We start from the raw sequence: 24,213 nt of genomic DNA on the forward strand, positions 1-24,213 counted from the left end.
GCTCACAAATTTGAACTAGCGCGTTTACAACGAAACGCTGTGTTTCATTTAAACTCACGTGGCAGCGGGAATCACTTATAACCAATCAAAGTGCCACGCCATTTTTCATGCAGCCAATACATGTGGATAAACACCAAAATACATGTACGAACGCGCTACAAGGATCAAAAGCAGTTCTGGACGAGAAACCCTAACTGTTCTTCGTGTTCTTCAACAAATTCCCAGGTCATGAACAAATATCCCAGAAATCCAGAATGAATATACCATTGGCTTCATCTTTCCAAGCACATCACTAATCTAAGCTCATTTTAACCTAATTCTCACTATCATGCACGGATCGATCAGAATAAGTTTCACACATCAAACTTATATTCAACATAACTCATTCATTTCTTGATGAAAATCAAAGATACAAAGCTCAACATACTCAGGGATCAAAGATCTATAAAATGCATATCCTAATTTCAACAATTACAAGATTCGAATCCTAACCTTCAAAGATTGCAGAACTGGAATCGCAGCTTTCAGGCTTTGGAAAGCAAAAACAGATGATCCTATGCTCTTGAATGAGTGAATGGAAGGAGGATTTGATGTTAATCTTGCACGATTTTGCTGAAATCTTCACTTGCCATTAATGATGCAACCTTCAACAGTCCTTGATTCAGCTCGAAATCCTTGAATCTTTGCTTCCAAAATCTCCAATTACACTTGTGGATGATGAATCAATGAAGAACAATGCAAGGTTTGTGCAAAGTTTTGCAGAAAAGTTGAGAGAAAAAGTTTGTGAGATTTTGCAATTGGATCTAGATCTGAACCAAATGAAATGTTAAACACGAATTCTATTAGGATTATCCCTTTATATGATGGACTAATGAAGTTACTAATCACAATTAACCAAATGCAATTAGATTAAGTGAAATGCAAGTGTTATGCCAATTTGGTCAATTCACCCTACATGCATGTAAATGAATGCTATAGTACACGAGTTCAGTGTTAATTCACCTGAAAAATCCATTTGGAGCCAAATGCACATGATGGAATGTGTGGACAATGCATAGTTTTCAAATTAGACTTTTCCCTCCAAAACTCAAATGAAATTCAAAGGAAAATGCCAATATTTTTGTGATGAGAATTGATGAAATGTAATGCATGATTTGGATAGATCATGTCAAAATGGGAATGTTACAAAAAATCCCACTTCAATTAGCCTTGTGGTGTGAAAGTTTTCCCCTTGTGAAGTTCAAATTTGCTTGACCATGATTGATCCATAACTTGCCAACCACACATGAGAAATGGATGTTCTTGGACTTTTTGGAAAGGTGAGAGCAAGATCTTCAACTTTCATGTTGGACAAAATTCCATTTGAAGCTTGCTTGATGGTGTAAACTTGAGGAGAAGACCTTTCCATTTTTGGCAATTCCAAATTACAGGTCACCTGCTATTTTTGGAAACTTTTCATCTGACCTCAAATTTTCATTGTTGATGTTTGCAATGTCAAATGAGACTTGTATGGACATGAATGAGGCCTTTCTAACCATCTCCCACGTTCAAATCCATGATTGATTGCACAGTTGACTTTGGTTGACTTTCTAGGGTTTCAGATGAATTGCATCTTGACTGATGAGTTTTGAACATCCAATGCTTGACCAAATCACTTCAAAATGATCCCTAGGTCACATGAACTCAATGAACCAAACCTAGGGCTTTGCTTCAATAGGAAATGCACTTGCTTGCTTGCACAACTGGATCTCCTGACCAGTCTTGACTAATGACTGCACTAGGCAATGGACAATGCAATGCTATGCAGTGGACAATGCTAATGTTAATGACCTAAACATGAAAATGTATGTACAAAATGAGAGGTGCAAATTTGAGGTGCTACAGCTGCCCCTATTCAATCAGCTGGGAACCCGAACGGATGAGAGCAACGGCTGTCAGACCTTCAGGGTAAACAGGGATTGAATACCGAAAGAACCGGAAAATTTGCACTCTGAGGGGATCCAAGAACGGAAAAATGCACCAACGGATGCTTCCAATGGGATCCGATGTTTATTACTGGGGATTTTGATTTTTTTCAAAGGTATAGGAACCACATTTAGACGTCAACGGACGATGAATGGGAATAGAAATCACCACTAGACGCCAACGGACGACTAGGAAAAACTCGACGTTTATCGAAACCAACAGAGAGGTAACCAGGCATTAATGAATGACTGGAGAGAAATACATCTAGATGTCAACGGACAACTAGGAAAAACTCGACGTTTACCAAAACCAACAGAGAGGTGACCAGACATCAACGGATGACGGATGAACTAGGGAAGACTCGACCAGACGTCAACGGACGAAAGGGAGAAGCTCGACGTTTATCGAAACCAACGGAGAAGGAGACCAGAAATCAACGGATGACGGATGAACTGGGAAGACTCGACCAGACGTCAACGGACGAAAGGGAGAAGCTCGACGTTTATCGACACCAACGGAGAAGGAGAAGCTACTGGGGAAAACTAATGACAACCAAACGTCAACGGACGATTGGGAAAAACTCGACGTTTATCGAAACCAACGGAGAGGTGAACAAACATCAACGGATGACCTGTGGGGAAAATACAACAAGATATCAGCGGATAACTAGGAAAAACTCGACGTTTATCGAAACCAACGGAGAGGTAACCAGACATTAATGAATGACTTGTGGCGGAGATACAACTAGATATCAGCGGATAACTAGGAAAAACTCGACGTTTATCGAAACCAACGGAGAGGTAACCAGACATTAATGAATGACTTGTGGTAGAGATACAACTAGATATCAGCGGATAACTAGGAAAAACTCGACGTTTATCGAAACCAACGGAGAGGTAACCCTACTGGGGAAGAAAATACATCCAGTTGTCAACGGACAACTAGGAAAAACTCGACGTTTATCGAAACCAACGGAGAGGTCGAACTCTACTTGGGGAAAATAAGGGTATCACGAACATCGAAAGATGATGTTTACCGACATCAAAAGAAGACCAGACGTTACCCGAGGACTGGGGGTAGGACTCGATGTTTACCGACACCGAAAGATGGTGTTTACCGACACCAAAGAAAAGACACACGCGGGTGCTGACATGACACTTACTGGTATCACGGGTACGACATCTACATATGTCAGGGCAAGACTAAACACTTGCTGGAGATCTCACTGGGGAGAAACAAGCTTTCCATTCGCGGATGGGTGAGGAAATAAACCTCTTTGGGGTATTATCAACCCTGAATGTCGTCAGGAGCAACTGTAGCAAACGTGCTATACAGATGTTGAACAAATGATCCGCCTCTGCCGGGGATAAGGTCTGATTAGGTTCCAACACATGAATCCATATGTTTGAATTTTTCTATGGCGTAATGCTCCATATTGAATGGAAATGCTACGCGATTTTGAGGATGCAATCATCACTACATGCAAAATGCAAAATGATGAACTCTGGCTGGGGAGCCAAACTGATCAGATACTCCGACTCTGTGGGGAGACTCTGTTTGAGGAATACTCTGCAAGGAGTGCACTGACTTCTCACTCGTGCTGGAGAATATACTACTGTTGTTGGGCAAAGGATCCCAATCCACTCGGGGACTCCGCTTGAGGAACAACCAAAACGACTCACTGGGGACGAACCAAGACGACTTTGCTGAGGAAATTAAACAAGGCGACTTCGCTGGGGAGAGCTGCCAACAGGTAGGATAAACTCTGCTTCGGGAAACAAACGCTACTCCGCTGGGGAAAACCCCTCCAGTCCACAGGTAAGATAAACTCTACTGGAGATAACTTTCACCGGACCTGATCCACTCGGGGAACCTGCTGGGGAAACATCCTCACAAAACTCTGCTCGGGAGATCTGCTAGGGAAAGCAGCTCTGTTGGGGATAACACACCGGACTCTGTTGAGGAAAAGCATACTCTGGTGAGGAAAGTAGTACACCCGACTCGGTGCTGGAGATAGACGTCCACAACACTGCTGGGGATAGGCAATTCTTAGATCTGCTGGGGATAGAAGGCACTATCCACCGGCGTCTGTGCAGGGGAGAATAGCTCTGAAAGCTCTCATACTTGCTTGGGGAATATCTGCTGTGGGATCGTCTTCACAGATGACAACCTGCAAAACAGCACAACATACACATGCCCCCAGGGGTTTGCATGGACAAGATACGCTCAAGTGTTCTCAACATTCAAAATGATTTTCAAATGTTTTATCTTTCTGCACATTATTGTTTAGCCTTCATGTTTTTATATGCAATGTTTATCAAAAATTCGGACATTTTTGCAAACAAAACAGTAAAAATAAAAACAAAAGAGCTATTTATCTGAATAACGACTTTTATTGATTGAAAATGGGCCTGAAAAGGCAAATACATCGGGAAGCAATTCCTAGAAAGAGGTAATTGCGCACAAAAGGAAAAATCTATCCTAATGGCAATGTGAACACGACATCCACTATTTCTCAATTCTGTTATAACTCACAGATCATCAGTTTTCCTCCCAAATCCCTTGCTCTCTGAGAAGAATGACTGGACCGATCACATCTTTGGATATGGCAGACGACGAAGCGCGATGAAGTACAGATAACTCAGACTGTAGTCTTCGCTTTAATCCCTCTTTTGCCTGGATCGCCCTTTCGGGTTTTCAATCCACCGGGATACCCATTTTTGCCTAAGCCGCCCTTGCGGGTTTTCGACTTACCAGGTGTACAAATTCTTTTCATTTTTATCCCTAATTTTTGCCCGAACCTTTCCTTTCTGTTTTTTGGTTCGCCAGGATGCCCTTTTTTCCTGGACTCTTTTATTCTTTTTGTCCAGCGGGTCAATTTACGCGAAGTATTTTTTGACTACATCTGAGTTAACAGGGGACGGGAAATCTTCACCATCCATAGTTGTAAGCATCAAGGCTCCACCGGAGAAAACCTTCTTCACAACATACGGACCTTCATAATTAGGAGTCCACTTGCCCCTGTTATCTGTACCGGGAGGAAGGATCCTCTTCAACACTAGATCACCAGTCTGATAGCTTCGAGGACGCACTTTCTGATCAAAGGCTCTCTTCATCCTTCTCTGATACAACTGCCCATGGCAAACAGTTGCTAGCCGTCTCTCTTCGATAAGGCTCAACTCATTAAACCTTGTTCGAATCCACTCGGCTTCATCAAGCTTGACATCTAACAAGACCCTCAGAGAAGGAATCTCCACTTCAACAGGTAGGACTGCTTCCATACCATACACAAGGGAGTACGGGGTTGCCCCGGTCGACGTACGTACTGAAGTACGGTACCCATGCAAAGCGAAAGGCAACATCTCATGCCAATCCTTGTACGTCACGACCATCTTCTGCACAATCTTCTTGATATTCTTGTTTGCCGCCTCTACAGCACCATTCATCTTCGGTCTGTAAGGAGAAGAATTGTGATGTTCAGTCTTGAAATCTCTACAAAGCTCTTTCATCATCTTGTTATTGAGATTTGAACCATTGTCAGTGATGATTCTCTCAGGAACCCCATAACGACAGATGATTTCTTTCTTAATGAACCGGGCAACCACTTGTTTGGTAACATTAGCATAAGAAGCTGCTTCCACCCATTTGGTGAAGTAGTCAATCGCGACCAAGATGAAACGATGGCCATTAGAAGCAGTAGGCTCAATCTTTCCTATCATATCAATCCCCCACATGGCAAACGGCCAAGGCGAATTCATGACATTCAGAGGGCTTGGTGGTACATGCACCTTATCAGCATAGATTTGACATTTATGGCACTTCCGAGCATACTTGAAGCAATCGGATTCCATAGTCATCCAGTAATAACCGGCTCTCAACAATTTCTTCGACATTGCATGACCACCAGCATGGGTACCAAACGAACCTTCATGCACTTCCTGCATCAACATGTCTGCTTCGTGTCTATCCACGCATCTGAGCAGAACCATGTCAAAATTCCTCTTATACAGCACATCATCCTGATTCAGATAAAAGCTTCCAGCTAGCCTTCTCAGGGTTTTCTTGTCATTCTTTGACGCACCTTCAGGATACTCCTGACTCTTGAGGAAGTTCTTGATATCATAGTACCACGGCTTCTCATGACTCGGCTGCAAACACATACGCAGGCCTCTCGAGTCGATTCACTGCAACATGTGGCACATGATTCCACCAATGAACTTTGATCATAGAAGACAAAGTAGCCAAGGCATCAGCCATCTGATTCTCGTCCCGGGGGACATGATACAACTTCACCTTCTTGAAGAACGTCAATATTCTTCTAGTGTAATCTCTGTAAGGAATCAAATGAGGCTTGTTCGTATTCCAATCTCCATTGACCTGATTGATCACTAGAGCAGAATCTCCATAGATGTCAAGCGTTTTGATTCTCAAATCAATGGCTTCTTCTATCCCCATGATACAAGCCTCATACTCAGCTTCATTGTTGGTGACATCAAAAGTCAATCTAGCAGAAAAAGGTATATGAGCACCTTTTGGATTGATAAGCACTACACCAACACCGTTGCCATTCACATTCACGGCCCCATCAAACATCAGTGTCCACTTGTCATCGGGATCCGGTCCTTCCTCGACAAGAGGCTCTTCACAGTCTTTCATCTTCAAATACATGATGTCTTCATCAGGGAATTCAAACATCATCGGCTGATAATCATCGATCGGTTGCTCGGCGAGATAGTCTGACAAAATCCTACCTTTGATGGCCTTCTGCGACGTGTACTGGATGTCATATTCAGTTAAAATCATCTGCCAACGGGCAACACGTCCGGTGAGAGCCGGCTTCTCAAAGATGTACTTCATTGGATCCATCTTAGAAATCAACAAAGTGGTATGGTTCAACATATACTGCCTCAGTCGGCGAGCAGCCCAGGCCAAAGCACAGCAAGTTTTCTCGAGCAGTGAATATCTTGTTTCACAGTCGGTAAATTTTTTGCTAAGGTAGTATATGGCATGCTCTTTTCGACCAGACTCGTCATGCTGTCCCAATACACACCCCATCGAGTTCTCAGTCACTGATAGGTACATTATCAGAGGTCTCCCTGGAACTAGAGGTATAAGGATTGGAGGTTTCTGTAAATACTCTTTTATCTTGTCAAAAGCTTTCTGACAGTCATCGTTCCACCTGATTGCTTGATTCTTTCTTAGCAATTTGAAAATTGGTTCACACGTGGCAGTTAGGTGAGATACAAACCTTGCAATGTAGTTCAATCTCCCTAAAAACCCACGAACCTGCTTTTCTGTTTTCGGTTCAGGCATCTCTTGAATAGCTTTGACTTTTGCTGGGTCAACCTCAATCCCTTTCTCATTGACAATGAAGCCCAACAGCTTCCCAGATCGCACACCAAACGTACACTTATTTGGATTCAGCCTCAGTTTGAACTTTCTCAGTCGGTCAAACAACTTCTGCAAATTAACCAGGTGCTCCTCTTCTGTCTGCGACTTCGCAATCATATCATCCACGAACACTTCAATCTCTTTGTGCATCATGTCATGAAAGAGAGTCGTCATAGCCCTCTGATAGGTAGCACCGACATTCTTCAGCCCAAATGGCATCACCTTATAGCAGAACGTGCCCCAAGGCGTAATGAATGTCGTCTTTTCCATGTCTTCTGGCGCCATCTTAATCTGATTATACCCAGAAAAACCATCCATGAAAGAGAAAACCAAGGATTGAGCCGTATTATCAACCAATACATCAATGTGAGGTAATGGGAAATCGTCTTTCGGACTCGCTCTATTCAGATCCCGGTAATCGACACACATTCTGACTTTGCCGTCCTTCTTCGGCACTGGAACGATGTTGGCCACCCACGGTGGATAAGTTGTCACTGACAAGAAACCCGCATCAAACTGCTTCTGAACCTCTTCCTTGATTTTAACAGCCATATCAGGACTCGTTCTCCGAAGCTTCTGCTTGACTGAAGGACACTCTTCCCTGAGAGGTAGTCTATGCACCACAATATCTGTATCCAACCCAGGCATATCTTGATAAGACCAGGCGAATATCTCCACATACTCTCTCAGCTTCTCAATCAACCTGCTCTTGACCTCTGTCTTCAAAGCAGCCCCGATCTTGATATCTCTTCTGGCGTCCTCAGTACCAAGATTAATAATCTCCAACTCCTCCTGATGAGGTTGGATGACCCTTTCCTCCTGCTTCAACAATCTGACCAACTCTTTGGGGAGTTCACAGTCTTCATCACTCTCCTCTTCAGCTTGGTAGATGGGATTATTGAAATCATACTGAGCCATAACAGAATTGTTCATAGTGGATTCCGTGATATCACTTCTGCATGTTTAATGCTTTGTTTTAGAAAAAGAGTTCAAGAAAGTCACAAAAAACAAAAACATTTCCATTTTTATTTTTGAAAAATGAAAACAAAAATAGAAAGACAGGGATCACAAAATTGTTTGCAAAACGTCCTTTATTAATGATAATCATTGAAAACATGTTGTGGCCCTACAATGAACCACTACGTCTTGGGCAGAACGTAGGGTTTTGTGCAGAATGAAAAAAACAAAAGAAAATTACTCTGTTTGAAGAGTAACTTGGACCACATCTTCTACCGTCCAGTTGTTGATCATCTCCCCTGGTGCACTCGGGCGAACCCAGTTGTCGAGATCACAATCACTGTCACCATCTTCACTACTAGCCGTAAAGACGTCACCGTGATTCATCAGCCCAGCGCTGGTAAAGGTACTCGGACCTGCTCGCACACCCTGCTCCGCCTGCAAGGGTTGATAGCCAATACCAAATTTATCCTCTTTTACCGGCAAATCCACCATCTTGCCCCAGCCTTCAGCTTTGCCAGAGTCAACAACCTTCTTGGCCTGCTTGTAGGACGCAATCAAAGCACCCGGCTTTCTCTGATCAGCAAACGCCACCCTCTCGAGAGCAACAGTCTCGAATGCCTGGCATAAGGTTTCGTGGATCTCGCCATCCACCTCTACATATTTGAACGAGGATAGGTGACTCACCAAGATATCTTCTTCGCCACATACGGTCACAATCTGACCGTTCTAGACATACTTGAGCTTCTGGTGGAGAGTTGACGAAACTGCCCCTGCTGCGTGGATCCAAGGACGTCCCAACAAACAACTGTAAGCGGGCTGAATGTCCATAACATAGAAGATGATGTCAAATACCTCCGGACCTATCTTCACTGGCAAGGTAACTTCACCAAAAACAGAACGTTTGGATCCGTCGAATGCACGAACTATCAGGTCACTCGGAGTAAGCACAACCCCTTCAACAGATATCTTCTTCAGAATTTGTTTGGGCAACACATTCAGCGACGAGCCAGTGTCTACCAACACGTGAGATAAAACAGCACCCTTGCATTCCATGGTGATATGCAAGGCCTTATTATGATTACGACCCTCAGGCGTCAAGTCTAGGTCAGTGAACCCCAAACCATGCCTGGTGCTCACGTTGGCAATCACACCCTCTAGTTGATTGACGGGAATCTCTTGAGGTACATACGCCATATTCAGCATCTTCAACAAAGCGTTACGATGTGCCTCAGAGCACAGCAGCAAAGAGAGAATCGAAATCTTGGACGGAGTCTGGTTAAGCTGATCTACAATCTTGTAGTCACTTTTCTTAATGATTTTCATGAACTCCTCCACATCCTTCTCGAATGAACCCTCAGGCACCTCCTTCTGAGCCGGTTCTTCGTCAACCACAGCCTGTTTGCCCTTAGCCTTGGCGAGAGCCTCGGCATTGTTGTCTCTTAAAGGTTGTGGAGCAAACAGACGTCCACTGCGAGTAAAGCCTCCTGGTCCTCCGACATTGTCCACAACTGGACTTGTACTCACCACAGGAGCTCTACTAGGCACACTGATTGTCACAGGCGACTGATTTACCGGCCTTGTCTGATTCTCGGCCCTCCGATTGCTGCGATACGCGTTATCATACCTCCATGGCACAGCCCGGCTATCAACAACCCTTCTGACTGGCGCAACTATGGTAGTTGGATTACTGGCAGTTACAGGTGCAGAGATGGTAACAGGAGTACCACTTGTTGTAGGTGCACTAACCCTCTGACCACGTCCTTCAGACGGTTTGAAAAAGATAGTGACCGTTGACACTGAACCACGATCTCTGACAGCCCGACTGAATTGCAAACAGCCCTCATCCATCAAACCCTGGATACCGGCCTTTAACCGTTCACAACCTTTCTCAGATTCATCACAACCAATACAGCCCTCATCACAGCCCGGGTAAACACCCCCATTCAGCAAACGGCCCTTGACAACTGACAGAGAAGTCTGAACGTCATCAACACTAACAACCATATCCTCAGCTTCTTCCCCTTCAATATTGTTCACTCGGTGTGCACCATGCGGCGGCATAGGGTTGTTTACAACATTTGGCACAGGAGCGAAATTGATAGTCTTAGCATCAATCAGGTCCTGGACTTTATGATGAAAAGCCCTGCAATTCTCAATGTGGTGCCCCGGTGCACCAGAGTGAAAGTCACAACGTACGTTGGCATCATACCCAGGTGGTATTTTTGTCAACGGCGCCATAGTCCTCAACTCAACAAACCCTAATCTGAGCAACTCAGGTAGCAACTCAGCATAGGTCATTGGCAATGGGTCGAAACGTCTATCAGGCATCCTCTGCCTCGGCTGATACGGACGTTGCTGTTGTTGTTGTGGTGGTTGTTGTTGAACTCTCTGTTGTTGCGGTTGTTGACGTTGTTGAGGTGCCGGAATTGTCACAGCGGCAACCTGGCGATACTGATTTCTATTCGGATTCCTGCGGTGTTGAACAGCATTAGTTTCACCCTCTCTCCGACGAGGTGCCCCAGCGAACGGCTTCTTTGACGATGAGGAACCAGCATCTTGGATCTTACCAGCTTTGATCAAGCTCTCTGTCCTCTCGCCACATATGACCACGTCCGAGAAACTACCAAATGGGCAACTCCCCATTCGATCCATAAACACACCCTGAAGAGTACCAATAAACATGTCAGTCAGCTCCCTTTCCAGCATAGGGGGTTGTACTCTAGCAGCCAGTTCACGCCACCTCTGGGCGTACTCCTTAAAGCTCTCTCCGGATTTCTGACAAAGACTCTGCAGGTGAGTCCGGCTCGGCGCCATGTCCATATTGTGCTTGTATTGCCTCAAGAAGGCCTCTCCCAGATCCCTCCAACAGCGGATAGATTCTCTCTTCAGCTCCATGTACCAATCCAAGGAAGCTCCAGACAAGCTATCTTGGAAGAAGTACATCCACATCTTTTCATCATCGGTGTAAGCAGAGATCTTCCGATAATACGCCTGCACATGGGTGCGAGGGCAAGAAGTACCATTATACTTGTTGTCGCATCGTGCGAAAAACCGGCGGGAAAAGAAAGAACAACAGAGCCGCCACCGTGCGTTATTTATCCCAAAAGAGGGAAAGGAAACGCTCAGAGTAAACCTGGAAAAGAACATGGTCTCGCGACCAAAGAGTATGGGTTCGGGAGTCGGTTATGCGAAGGGAAGGTATTAGCACCCCTACGCATCCGTAGTACTCTACGGGATCCACACACAAAAGGAAGGAAAATGGTTGCTATAAAGCTGCTCACACACACACACACTGGAACCCAAATGCCACTCGATGGACTTACATCAGCTCCCAAGCACACAACAACACAACAGGTTGATAGGGAGTCGGGGACTCAGCCTATAACTGTCAAACGACACAAACAGACAGCAAATGCTAAGGAGTACGGGGACTCGAGCCTAGCAAAGGTCAGACAACACACACAAAGGAAAGAAAGGGCGCCCGGAGAGATCAGCTCAATCTCCTGCCTACATACTTCATCTGGTATGAAGATCAGGGCGATGTAGTTCCCCTACGCAGGGATAAAGGACTAGCCTAACCAGATAACAGAGGGAGACACAACTAGGGAGACTACGACTCGAGCCTAGATGTTATCATGCAAAATCATCCCTAAGTTAAGGTTTCTAGCTAAATGGCACGCGGGCCGACCTATCCTAAGCATGGCTCACACAGGAAGCAAGCCACACACACACTTAACTTGCACAGGGAGCAAGCCAAGTAAAACCTACTTGCACAGGAAGCAAGTCAAACTATCCTAACCTGCACAGGAAGCAAGTCAAACTATCCTAACTTGCACAGGAAGCAAGTCAAACTATCCTAACTTGCACAGGAAGCAAGTCAAACTATCCTAACTTGCACAGGAAGCAAGTCAAACAATCCTACAAGCACAGATAGCACACACTATACACAAGCAAGTGGCTCAAACAAGGGTTAGGTTTTAGTCAAGGGGTCATATCAACCTCGACAAACAAACCTCTGGAACTGGGTGAGTATGCTCTTAACCTTGCCATTGAGGGGCTAAGGTGAAGCAGATGAAAGGATGAAGTGAGGATAAGACCTCGCAGCTCTTATCCCTGGCCTGGGAGAGCTTAAGACAAGAATGTGTGGGTTCAGAAAGTGGGAACCCTTCTACGCATTTAAAACTGACTCAACTGTACAATTGTACAAGATCTTGGGTTTGTATCTGCTATGCATCAACACAGTGGTGTGAGCAAGGCAGATGACACACTGAATAGTGGGGGATAGATTGCATATCCCTACCTTCCACCAATTGCCTCTTCTCTTAGGAGGACTTTGACTCTATGCAGGGACAAAAGTAAACATCCACAAACATTGCCTCTTAAGGAGGACTTCAGACAGTTGCCTGGCCAAGTAACAGGCCAGGTCTTCCAGACTACATGAAGTAAAAGAGACATACCTTAATGCAAATTGCTTATACAAGCAGAGCAAAGCAAAAAGTTCACAAGGAACTAAGCAACTAAAGCACCTGAAACAGTCAAGCAGATGTTAGTATGCAACTTCAAACGAAACAAACAGAAACAGAAACCAACAGTCAGTTAGAGGCACATGGATGTGCAAGGCACAAGGCTTAAGGCATGTGAGCCAAGCCACCTACAAAACAAGGATGTTAGACAACAACATTTAACCAAGCTCAGTCAAAAGAATTGGTCTCAATGGCCATTTGATGGTCAACCTGAAATCACAAACTCAAAGGTGAGTAGCAGGACCACTAGGGCAAGCCTAGGGTCAAAAGTGAATGAGAAAGTTCAAGCAGCAAGGGTCAAGTGTCCAAAATCATGTTCAAACCATTAGGAAACACAACCAATTGGATTCACACTCATCTCAATCATCATCATCATTTCATGCACCATTTAGGTCAAAACATGGCAAACAGAAGTTCACAGAAGTCAACAGAAAGACTTGCATCAAAAGCAATCTAAACATTTTCCAAAAATCACCAAATAAATCATGATCAATCCTAACACATAGCATGGTAAGCATGTCAAATTTCATCCCATTTGGACAAGTGGAAGGCAGTCAATGAAAATCAGAAAGTCAAAGCCAATTTGAACATGCTCAATGAAGTCAACCAAACATGCATCAACTTAGAAAAATCATAAGTCAAGAATGGTGTATGATAAATGAATGGGATCAAAACCATGGCAAAGATGAGGATGTCTAGTTATCTCATGTAAAATTTCATGTCCATCTAATAAAGTATGAGAATTTCACAAATGAAATGGGAACATGTGTCACACAAAGTCAACCATGGACTAGGCAGGGAAGAAAATTCATAATCAAATGGAAAACAGTAAGATTAATTCCAAGAAAATTCATACATCAATTAGACATACAAAGGATCATCCATGCAAAAAATCAAGTCATTTGGAGATAAGGATGTATGTGAACAAAATTTGGGAAAATGCATGATCATGGTATGACACCCAATGCAATACACAACTTCAAAAATTCATAACTCTCAATCCATAAATGATAAATGCACAAACTTTATATGGAAATGAAGGTCAATGTGTCTATTTTCACCACAAAAAGTTTCAAAGGCAATGGATATGTCATGTGCATTTCATAAATGAAATGGCCAAAGGTATCATTCATGCATATGTGTTGAGAAAATAATTGTCATTAAAAAAACCAACCAATGGAAAAATAATTAAAATTCACCATTAAATTCTAGACTCAAACATGATTAAGTGTAAAAAAATTTCATAATTTTTTGATGAAAATTGAATGAGAAATAAATTGTGGAAATTGAGTGAAATAATTGGTGAAACATGAAACAATAGCAAAGCAATGTAGTCAAACCAAGGTCAACGGATGGCAATAGTGTAAATAGTGAAGCCACTTAGTGAAACGCACAGCATAAGGCAAGGCAAATAAAATGTTGTGATTGGTCCTCAGCCAATCCAACAGTAGCATGCGCATGGAACCAACAAGATGGCCAAATCATTTCCAATTTCTGGATTTATCAGCAAGGCAATGTATACATCTTCATGTAATCACCAAAAACACACATTCAGCAGACTTAATCAAACAGCATGGCATTCGAAAGGTTCATACAGCATCTAAACGAACATAAACCAGCATGTTCATAAATTCTGGACAAGTTTTAAAAGCATAAACAACAAAACAACAACAGCCAATTGTAATTCAAATTTTGGTAATCTCATGCAGCATTAGGGTTTCATTGTAACAGCAGCAATGCAATAGCATCAACTTCAAAGTGTCTTCGAGCCATCAATCAACAACATCAAACAACATGATTCAAACAAGCATACAACTTCATGCATTATCAACCAACAACAGCATAAATATATTCATGAGATTTCATGGACAGCTCAAAAACAGCAAAACAACAGAGCATTCTTGAAATTTGTCAGCATCATTATTAATTGACATTTCAACAAACAGATAACCAAACAACAGGCAATTTAAACATGGTTCGCATGGATCTTCCAAATAGCAGCAGGGCATTGCAAACAATCAGCATCAATGTTCAACTTCAAAACAAACATTCAAAATAGAATAGGTCCTACAGTCATGGCCAATAGCATGTCCCTCATACCAATCACCTCATGGACAACAAACCAACAACAATCAACCAAAATAAACATAACACCAGCAGGGCATTTGCAGCATTAATTTCATGTGTTCATCAATCATCATATCAAACAGAACAAACAAGAGCAACAACATGTTTCATGGATTTTCCTGGTAGGTTTAAGGCAGCAACAGCATTCATCATCCACATCATGTAAACAAACATTAAGCAACAGCATGTGGATTTTATAGGCATGGCATGGTTCAAGCACAACAGCAAAATGGCATGCATTCATCAACATGTAACCAAATGATATAGACAAACAGCATTCAAAACACACAAACATGGTATGAATCAAAGTGGATTTCTGGACATGTTCATAGAATTTCAAGCAAGCAGGGCATAGCAATTGCAATGGAAATGATTCAAAAGCTTACTTGGTTGTGAAGAAAAATGGATGCAGTGGTTGTTTTGAGGATATATCAAGTTGGTCTGCTGCTGCAAAGTTCTTTTGTATGACAGAAAATGGCTCAAGTATTGGTTCCTCTTGCTTGGACAGAAAAATGCAAAAACACACTGAATGCCACACTTGGATTTTCGAGGCAGGTTTTTGTTCTTCTTCTGGTACAGGGTGCTGTAGCTGGTTTTCTTTTTTTTTTTAAAAAAAAGGCCAAGGGCTTTGAGTGGAAAGGGTTTGGTCTTGTTGTGTGGCTGCTGCAGCAGGGTTAGTGAGCCGGATCCATCTTGTGCCAATCTACTTTTCTATTGCATACTGTGGTCTACAAGTGGCAAGGTGTGTGGTGCAGGATGAATACCAAACAAGGCAAGAGCATGGTTGGAAAAATGAGTGAAAGTGAGTGAAGGTTGTCTTTGGTATGCTGCTATGTGGCAAGGGTTTTTTAGAAGAGAGGACCAAAAATGCCAAGGGTTTTTGCTGCAGGATCTTAACACACAAGGCAAGGCAAGGCTTAGGTAGGCTTTTTTTTAGTGAATGAAGAGTCTTTTGGATCAGGTTTTTTTTTGACTGAAGGATGCAAGGCCAGGTTTGGCAAAATGCAAGGGAGGTTGTGGAAAAATGAGGAGTTCGTCTGATTGTTAGGTCATGTTGGTTTTTTTTTAGAATGCCAAGGCCAAGGGAGAGCAAGGTGAAATCAAACCTCCTGCTGCTCAAAAGGACAGACCATACCTCTTAGGTCTGCTGCATGGTATGGAGATATGGTCTCTATTGTTGGCTTTCAGCAGGCTTTTTGTACTTTGGAAGTTTAGAAGTGGTGAGAAGCAATGGCAGGTTGGGTTTGGAACTATTGCTGCCTGAGTCAACCATGCTTCTTTCCTGCTGCAGTAAGGTGGTACGGTCCTTTGGATTGTACAGCCAGGTGTGTTTTTTTTTGGAGATTTGGACAGAAATCTTGGAAGAATAACAGGGCCAATTTTGAATGAATGCCTTTTGCAGGTTTTCTACTGTGCTGCCTTATGCCATTGTCCTTTTTGATGGATGCTTAGTTGGATATTAGTGGCAGCAGGAAAAATGGTAGCACAGTCCAAGGCAAGGTGAGCTTTGACAGTAGGTTTCAAAAAATGCCAAATGCCAACTGAGTGAAAATCCCTTCTGTTGGTTATTCATGCTGTTATGTTTTCAGTTAATAGAAAATGGTGCTGTCCAAAATTCTGCTGTGGGAAAGTACAAGCATGGCCCATGGATTGCATTTGTTACAAATATGTCCTTTCTTCCCCAATTCTAAGCAAGTGAGCATGGTCATTTGTACCATTGGTTATGGCTGCAGAATGTGCTTATAATTGACAGCAAGGTTGCCTTCTAATCTTCTGTTTTGAGAGTACAAATCAAGGCATGGTGGATGCATAAACAAGTATGGTGCAAGCATGGCTAAATGGTACTTTCCTTACATTTCAAGTAACCAAGCAATATTCACATGTTCTGCACAATTTGGCTTTGCAAACACACTTAAAATGATATTTATGAGCTTTCCCAATTGGCCAAATGCTGAAAAAATGTTTGAGTCAAAAAGTCAACTCTTGGTCAAACTTTGAATTTAAATGAAAAAGGTCCAAAAATGCCATTTTGATTGGTAAGGTTTTAGGTCATGAAATTTATATTTTTGGAGAGAGGATGAAAAATGTGGTTTGTAGGAAAAAACCCCACCAAATTTGGCCAAACGGTTTGGGCGATATGGCCCTTTGAAGTTCAAGATTTTCTGAAATCGATTCGATCATAACTTGCCAACCACACATGGGAATTGAGAGTTCTATGACTTTTTGGAAATGGGAGAACAAGATCTTCAACTTTCATGTTGGGCAAAAATTCATTTGAGGCTTGTATCATGATGTAAGTTTGAGGATCAAAACTTTCCATTTATGGCAAGTTTCAGTTACAGGCCCAGTTTCCGTTTTGGGAAATTCATGATCTGGCTTCAAATTCTTCCATGATGGTGTTTGGCATGATATATGATGACTATTTGGACATGAATGAACTCTCACAAACCAATTCCAATCATCCAATCACTGATTAAATGGACAGTTGACCAACAGTTGACTTTTAGGGTTTCTGACTGATTGTGCATTGACTGATGACTTCCAAACCCTAATTCCTTGAGAACTTGACTTCAAATGATGTCCCAAGTTGTATGAACTCTTGATCATTGACCATGGTGCCCAAATTCCACAAGAATGACCACCATCCACTGCTTTGACTGACAGTTGACTTTCTTTGACTTTTTACTGTCTGGGCATGAACTGCTGACCTCTGAGCCTTCAACCCTTGACCAAAATTCTTCAAATAGACCTCCAAGCCATGTGAACTTGTTGGACAAACCCCAAGGCCTTGATTCAATGAGAAATTCCTTTGCTTGCTTGGTTGACTGATCAGGAGATTAGTTTGACCTAATTCTTGATTGCTTGCACTTGAGGCAACTGAGGAACAATGCAAATGCTATGCAATGGATCATGACATGCTATGACCTAATATGAAAATGTATGTATAATGATAGGTGCAAATTTGAGGTGCTACAGCTGCCCCTATTCAATCAGCTGGGAACCCGAACGGATGATAGCAACGGCTGTCAGACTTTCAGGGTAAACAGGGATTGAATACCAAAGAACCGTAGAATTTGCACAGACTGGATATGATACCAAAGAACCACGTCACTTACCGATGACAAACTGCATGACAGCTTCAGAAAAAAGCAAAACCATTTACCGATGGTTGAGGAACTAGAAGCTTGATATTTACCGATATCAACTTCAGCAAGACCACTTACCGATGGCGGCTGGGAAAACAAACTTCTGAAAAACAAAACCATTTACCGATGGTTAAAATTGGAAACTTTGATATTTAACGATATCAACTTCAGCATGACCATTTACCGATGGCTGCTGGGAAACAAATTTGATGTAGAAAGGAAGCAAAACCATCTACCGATGGTGGCTTCAAGGAATCCTGACATTTACCGATGTCAACTTAGCAAGACCATTTACCGATGGCTACTGCAACTGGGGATTCGATATTTACCGATATCGAAGTAAACTGGGCCATTTACTGATGGCATCTCCGCTTGGGGGAGGGACACAATCCTTGTGGTGATACCAGATAAGACGTTTACCGACGACTTCTGGGGATCTCGATTCCACGACCAGACATTTACCGATGACTGGGATGAGACTCGACGTTTACTGACATCGAAAGATGATGTTTACCGACATCAAAAGAAAGACAGACATTTACCGATGACTGGGGTGGGACACGATGTTTACCGACATCAAAAGAAAGACAGACATTTACCGATGACTGGGGTGGGACACGATGTTTACCGACATCGAAAGGTGATGTTTACCGACATCCAAAGAAATGACCAGACATTTACCGATGACTGGGAACGAGAAGTTTAGTGGGGAGATACGAATATTTGTAACTGGAAACCAGATAGGACATTTACATATGACTCTACTGGGGATTTCTAGTTGGGGATTATCAGACATTTACCGATGACTGAGGAAAAGACTCGATGTTTACTGACATCGAAAGATGATGTTTACCGACATCAAAAATGACCAGACATTTACCGATGACTGGAGTAAGACTTGATGTTTACAGACACCGAAACAATGGTGTTTACCGACACCAAACAAAGATGACGACCAGACATTTACTGATGACTGTAGCGAATACTCGATGTTTACAGACACCGAAACAAGGGTGTTTACCGACACCAAACAAAGAAACACACGTGGGTGCTGGCATGACACTTACCGGCATCACGAGAACGACATCTTAGATCTGTTAAGGCAAGGTTGACCACTTGCTGGGGGTCTCACTGAAGAGAAACAAACTTTCTGTCACCATCGGGTGAGGAAATAAACCTCTGTCACCATCGGGTGAGGAAATAAACCTCTGTCACCATCGGGTGAGGAAATAAACCTCTGTGGGGAATAAACAACTCTGAATGCTGTTAAGAGCAACTGTAGCAGTCTTGGTGCAAATGTTGAACAAAAATGATCCGCCTCTGCCGGGGATACGGTCTGGTGAAGTTAACACATGAATGCATATGTTTGAATTTTCTATGGCGTAATGCTCCATATTGAATGGGAATGCTACGCAATTTTTTTTTTGAGGATGCAATGATTACTACATGCAAAATGCAAATGAGCCCTGGCTAAGGAGCCAAAATGATCAGATACTCTGACTCTGTGGGGAGACTCCTCTTGGGGAACTATTCTGCGGGGAACTCTGCTCGGGGAACGGTAAAGCGACTTCACACTTACGTTGAAGAATAGCACTGCTGCCGGGAAAGATAAATTCCGCTGGGGATATCCTTCAGTCCACAGGTAGGATAAATACTGGAGATAAATTTCAATGAACCTGCCTCACTTGGGGAGGAAATGGCAAATACAGGCCTGCTGGGGATAGGCAATCCTTAGATCTGTTGGGGAATAGAAGGTACTATCCACAGACGTCTTCGCGGGGGAACATAGCTCTGATAGCTTCCAAACTTGCTTGGGGAAAAAATATGCTGAGAAAACGTCCTCACAGATGCCAATCTAAAAAACAGCACACCAAAATGCCCCCAGGGGGTACATGGACAAGATACGCTCAAATGTCCTCAACATTCAAAATGATTTTCAAATGTTTCGTCATCCTGCAAGCTATTGTGTAGCCTCCATGTTCTTATATGCAATGCTTATCAAAAATTCGGACATTTTGCAAACAAAACAGTAAAAATAAAAACAGAAAAGCTATTTATCTGAATAACGACTTTTATTGATTGAAAATGTGCCTGAAGAGGCGAATACATTAGGAAGCAATTCCTAGAAAGAGGTAATTGCGTACAAAAGGAAAAATCTATCCTAATGGCAATGTGGACACGACATCCACTATTTCCCAATTCTGTTATAACTCACAGATCATCAGTTTTCCTCCCAACTCCTTGCTTTCTGAGAAGAATGACTGGACGGATCACATCTTTCGAGATGGTAGACGACAAAGCTCGATGAGGTACAGACAAACTCAAGCTGTAGTCTTCGCTTTAATCCCTAATTTTTGCCTGGATCGCCCTTTCGGGTCTTCAATCCACCGGGATACCCATTTTTGCCTAAGCCGCCCTTGCGGGTTTTCGACTTACCGGGTGTACAAATTCTTTTCGTTTTTATCCCTAATTTTTGCCCGAACCTTTTCTTTCTGTTTTTTGGTTCGCCGGGATGCCCATTTTTTGCCTGGACTCTTTTTTCTTTTTGTCCAGCGGGTCAATTTATGCGAAGTATTTTTTGACTACATCTGAGTTAACAGGGGACGGAAAATCTTCACCATCCATAGTTGTAAGCATCAAGGCCCCACCGGAAAAGACCTTCTTCACAACATACGGACCTTCATAATTAGGAGTCCACTTGCCCCTGTTATCTGTACCGGGAGGGAGGATCCTCTTCAAAACTAAATCACCGACCTGATAGCTTCGAGGACGCACTTTCTGATCAAAGGCTCGCTTCATCCTTCTCTGATACAACTGTCCATGGCATACAGCTGCTAACCGTCTCTCCTCGATAAGGCTCAACTCGTTAAACCTTGTTCGAATCCACTCGGCTTCGTCTAGCTTGACATCCAATAAAACTCTCAGAGAAGGAATCTCCACTTCAACAGGTAGGACAGCTTCCATACCATACACAAGGGAATAAGGGGTTGCCCCGGTCGACGTACGTACTGAGGTACGGTACCCATGCAAAGCGAAAGGCAGCATCTCATGCCAATCCTTGTACGTAACGACCATCTTCTGCACAATCTTCTTGATATTCTTGTTTGCCGCTTCTACAGCACCATTCATCTTCGGTCTGTAAGGAGAAGAATTGTGATGTTCAATCTTGAAATCTTTACAAAGCTCTTTCATCATCTTGTTGTTGAGATTCGAACCATTGTCAGTGATGATTCTCTCAGGAACTCCGTAACGACAGATGATTTCTTTCTTGATGAACCGGGTAACCACTTGTTTGGTAACATTAGCATAGGAAGCTGCTTCCACCCACTTGGTGAAATAGTCAATCGCAACTAAGATGAAGCGATGTCCATTCGAAGCAGTAGGCTCAATCTTCCCAATCATATCAATGCCCCACATGGCAAACGGCCAAGGCGAATTCATGATATTCAGAGGGCTTGGTGGTACGTGCACCTTATCAGCATAGATTTGACACTTATGGCACTTCCGAGCATACTTGAAACAATCGGATTCCATAGTCATCCAGTAATAGCCCGCTCTCAACAATTTCTTAGCCATTGCATGTCCGCCGGCATGAGTACCGAAGGAACCTTCATGAACTTCCTGCATTAACATGTCTGCCTCAGGTCTGTCCACGCATCTGAGCAAGACCATGTCAAAGTTTCTCTTATACAGCACATCATCCTGATTCAAATAGAAGCTTCCAGCTAGCCTCCTCAGTGTTTTCTTGTCATTCTTCGACGCACCTTCAGGATACTCCTGAGTCTTGAGGAAATTCCTGATGTCATAATACCACGGCTTCTCATCACCCACAACAGACTCGGCTGCAAACACATACGCAGGCCTCTCGAGTCGATTCACCGCAACATGTGGCACATGATTCCACCAATGAACTTTGATCATAGACGACAAAGTAGCCAAGGCATCAGCCATCTGATTCTCATCCCGGGGGACATGATACAACTTCACCTTCTTGAAGAACGTCAGTATTCTCCTGGTGTAATCTCTATACGGAATCAAATGCGGCTGATTCGTATTCCAATCTCCGTTGACCTGGTTGATCACTAGAGCTGAATCTCCAAATATATCAAGAGTTTTGATCCTCAGATCAATGGCTTCTTCTATCCCCATGATACAAGCCTCATACTCAGCTTCGTTGTTGGTGACGTCAAACGTCAATCTGGCAGAAAAAGGTATATGAGCACCTTTAGGATTGATCAATACTGCACCAACACCGTTACCGTTCATATTCACAGCCCCATCAAACATCAGTGTCCATTTGTCATCTGGGTCCGGTCCTTCCTCGACAAGAGGCTCTTCACAATCTTTCATCTTCAGATACATGATGTCTTCATCGGGGAATTCAAACATCATAGGCTGATAATCTTCAATCGGTTGTTCGGCGAGGTAGTCTGACAGAATACTACCTTTGATGGCCTTCTGTGACGTGTACTGAATGTCATACTCTGTTAAGATCATCTGCCAACGGGCAACACGTCCGGTGAGAGCTGGTTTCTCAAAGATGTACTTTACCGGATCCATCTTAGAAATCAATAAGGTAGTATGGTTCAGCATATACTGTCTCAGTCGGCGAGCAGCCCAGGCCAAAGCACAGCAAGTTTTCTCGAGCAGTGAATATCTTGTTTCACAGTCGGTAAACTTTTTGCTAAGGTAGTATATGGCATGCTCTTTTCGACCAGACTCGTCATGCTGTCCCAATACACACCCCATCGAGTTCTCAGTCACTGACAGGTACATTATCAGAGGTCTCCCTGGAACTGGAGGTATAAGGATTGGAGGTTTCTGTAAATACTCTTTTATCTTGTCAAAAGCTTTCTGACAATCATCATTCCACTTGATCGCTTGATTCTTTCTAAGCAGTTTGAAGATTGGTTCACATGTAGCAGTTAGATGAGATATGAACCTTGCAATGTAGTTCAATCTCCCTAAAAACCCACGGACTTGCTTCTCCGTTTTCGGTGCAGGCATCTCTTGAATAGCTTTGACTTTTGCTGGATCAACCTTAATCCCTTTCTCACTGACAATGAAGCCTAGCAGCTTCCCTGATCTCACCCCGAACGTACACTTGTTCGGATTCAACCTCAGCTTGAACTTGACCAGTCTGTCAAACAACTTCTGCAAATTAACCAAGTGCTCCTCTTCTGTCCGCGACTTCGCAATCATATCATCTACGTACACTTCAATTTCTTTGTGCATCATGTCATGAAAAAGAGTCGTCATTGCCCTCTGATAGGTAGCACCAGCATTCTTTAGCCCAAACGGCATCACCTTATAGCAGAACGTGCCCCAAGGTGTAATGAATGTCGTCTTTTCCATGTCCTCTGGCGCCATCTTGATCTGATTATATCCGGAGAAACCATCCATGAAAGAGAATACCGAAGATTGAGCCGTATTATCAACCAATACATCAATGTGAGGTAATGGGAAATCATCTTTCGGACTCGCTCTATTCAAATCCCGGTAATCGACACACATTCTGACTTTACCATCCTTCTTCGGCACAGGAACGATGTTGGCCACCCACGGCGGATAACTTGTAACAGCCAGAAAACCTGCATCCCACTGCTTCTGAACCTCTTCCTTGATCTTAGTTGCCATGTCAGGACTCGTTCTACGAAGCTTCTGCTTGACTGAAGGACATCCTTCTCTAAGAGGTAATCGGTGCATCACAATATCTGTATCTAAACCAGGCATATCTTGGCACGACCAGGCGAACACTTCCACATATTCTCTCAGCATCTCAATCAGCCTCCTCTTGACAGAGTCCTCTAAAGTAGCCCCAATCTGGATTTCCTTTTTGTCGTCCTCAGTACCCAGATTAATAGTTTCCAACTCCTCCTGATGAGGTTGGATGACCCTTTCCTCCTGCTTCAGCAATCTGGCTAATTCTGCGGGGAGTTCACAGTCTTCCTCACTCTCCTCTTCAGCTTGGTATATGGGATTATCGAAATCATACTGAGCCATAACAGAATCGTTCATAGTGAATGCCTTAGGATCGCTTCTGCATGTTTAATGCTTTGTTTTAGAAAAAGAGTTCAAGAAGTCACGAAAACAAAAACATT

Source organism: Lathyrus oleraceus, chromosome 2 (assembly GCF_024323335.1).
Source record: "Lathyrus oleraceus cultivar Zhongwan6 chromosome 2, CAAS_Psat_ZW6_1.0, whole genome shotgun sequence".
In the NCBI taxonomy this organism is placed as follows: Eukaryota; Viridiplantae; Streptophyta; class Magnoliopsida; order Fabales; family Fabaceae; genus Lathyrus; species Lathyrus oleraceus.